Genomic DNA, 2,920 nt, shown 5'->3' on the forward strand with positions numbered 1-2,920 from the left:
TTCTATCATGCGCAAAGTTTACAATGCCCCTTCCTTGAACCGGCTTTTCGCACCATCTCTGAAATTCATGCTCCCTCCAATCGCAGGGTCTCGGATATACAGGTTCTTTTGACACCGAGTCCCTGAGAACGAATGTTGGGATTGCATCACTGTCACCCCCTGCTCGTACCCACAAATTACGGTATTCTTCCTCCATACCATGCGAGGACACAATATTACGGGTGATAGCATCGGACGAGTTTGCTATACGTTGCAGCCTTCTAACTTGAACCGAAGGGATTGTTTTTTCCAGTTTCAAGATGGCAAGGCCTCCGTCTCGGGCTCTGGCATATAACAGTCCATCACAAGTTGAAGCGGGAAGGTGGAGCCATCCTTTTACCGCCTTTCTAATCTCTTGGTCCAACCCACGGAGAGTTGATTGCTTGCAGTCCGAGTGGTCTGCAGGATATAACAATCTGGGTAGGGCATAGGCATTGAGTAGTTCAACCTTCTGAGTTGGCTTCAGAGGCGCCTCATCGATTTTCGAGATCCATGTCTTTAGCTGACAATGTAGATCAGGCTGTATAGTGCCAGTCCAAGGGCCAATTTTCAGACCAAGGTATTTCGTTGATTCATCAGGTTGGATCATATGGACATCTTTATTTTTGATAGTCCATGGGTCGCAGTTGTTCACCGTATATGAATCTTTGGTTGGGCTTATCATGAAGCCCTGGCACTTTCTGGCCTGAACCTCCAATCCCGATAGCCCACAAAATGATTCCAAGATCGCTAGATTGGCGGCCATACCAACCCAAGATTCGCTCACCAACACCAAATCATCAGCAAACGCAAGAGCTGTCACGTGGTCGGTATCAATGGAGTACCCAACTCCGTGTGACTCTAGGGTGCATATCAAAGGGTCCATGGCAAGATTGAAGAGCAGGGGTGACATGGGGTCACCCTGTTTGACACCAACACGTATGCTAATTTCTCGAGTCGACTCGCCATTGCTTTTGAACGAGGTCGTACACCGATCGTAGGCGTTCTGGATGATGCCCACCACGTGTTCATCTACTTTCTTGTGCCTTAACACGCATAAAATATGAGCATGCGAAACCGAGTCAAAAGCTTTCGCTATGTCGATGAACATGACAGCCAACGGCCTGTGCAATTTCTTAGCGTGTCTCATAAGGTCCTGTAGCACCTTAAGATTTTCAGAGCAGCCAGATGCCGCTATAAAACCACGCTGCCTTGGGTTTAAGGGACAAGCACGAGCAAGACGTGCAGTCATTATTCTGGAAAATAATCTCAGAATCATTGAACCAATCGTTATTGGTCTCCAGTTCCCCAATTCTTTCAGCTTTTCATCATCCATAACCTTAGGAATAAGAATCGTCCTATTCTTTTTCAACTCTTTGGGAATAATTCCTGTAATCATCCATGCATTAAATAGGGCTGTCAGTGTCCGACCCTCGGGGTCGGCAGCACAGATTGCAGCCCTTGTTAGGCCATCTGGCCCAGCTGCTGACGTTGGTTTAATGGCCCGTATGGCAGTCTGAACTTCCTCCACCGAAATTAGGGGCTCAAAGTATTCGTTATTTGCAACACCTGATGACTTAAATTGGCCCAGGCCATTGAATGGCAACACCTTCTCCCATTTTTCGCAGTAAAAACGATATACATCTGCGTTCGGGATTCGGCATTCATGACGTTCAGTGCCATCCAGGACTAAGGACGCAAGAAGAGAGCGGTTCTTAAAGAAGAGCTTCTGGTGCTTCATGAAGCTTCCTCGTTTTTCCGCTCTCTTCTTCATCCAAGATCGTGTGGGTAATATCCTGGGTTTAATAATGTCGTTCTCGGGTTTTGAACGTTTGCCTTTGTTTTTCACCAATCTCATCGGACAAAGCATCAATGCTGTGGCAGTTTCTACGAGGGCATCATGTTGGCCCTCGCCGTTAAGCCAAGCCTTTATTGCCTCCATTGCAGGCTTTTCCAGGGTCCCAGAATTCTCATTCGTAAGCCGCTCAGCTGCTTGAGCGAGTATGGATGAAGTCCCCGTTGTTACATTTGGTGGGGGAGACAATGTCTCAAGAGGCCTAGAAGAAAAATGTAAGCTGTCTGACATGGGGGCCCCTGTCTTTTTACTTAGGTCCCGTCTCTTGTCAGAGACTTGCTTGTTGGTCTTAGTCCCAAGCGCTTCAGCAATGATCTTATTGATATTCTTTTTCCCCTGAAACTGCAACTCTAGAAGGGCCAGCTGTTCTACTTCCTTCAAAGACCAGCAGCTACGGTGTACCCCTCTCTGCGAGGTACCCTTTATACCATCTTTAATCCTTTCCTCATTACGGGTGACTGGGTGAGCATGCCTCTTGTGCTGCGAAAGGCCACTTAGAGTCGCAAAGCGTGCCTGGCAACATTCACAGACCATTGGTAAGCTTTCCTCAGTTAACTTTATTCCCCCACATTTGGGGGCATGACAGGCAATCGATCGGTGGTTTGAGTTGGTTTTGTCACATTTAGCGCACTTAAACACCAGAGGAATGTCTCTGTGTTTGATGTTAAAATGTGCAACAAGTTCGGATGCTTTGCCCATGTGTTGTTTACAGATAACGCATATATACTCCAGACTAGGCAGTACAACCGTGATAGTTCCCTTGGTGTCAATGGGAAACTTTCCCAACACGGGTTCCTCAGCCGCATTGTCGAGGAAGGACTCCTCCACATCCTCATCATCCTCTGTAAAGTCATCTGAAGAGTCATCCGACTCAACTAGACTTTTAATCTGTTCGTAAAAATCGTAGTTCATCTCCTCTTCCTTTTCCAAGGACGAGTTATGGAAGGTCATGGAAGGTATACTAGTCATTTTTAGCGCCGACCTAGACGCCATAGGTTTAGCAACATCAGATGCCCAGAGGGCATCTTCATTCTGTGTCTGGGTTGA

This window comes from Petromyzon marinus, unplaced genomic scaffold, assembly GCF_048934315.1.
Source record: "Petromyzon marinus isolate PM22_M1 ecotype Great Lakes invasive population unplaced genomic scaffold, UKy_Petmar_22M1.pri1.0 PM_G_Scaffold_6, whole genome shotgun sequence".
NCBI lineage: Eukaryota > Metazoa > Chordata > Hyperoartia > Petromyzontiformes > Petromyzontidae > Petromyzon > Petromyzon marinus.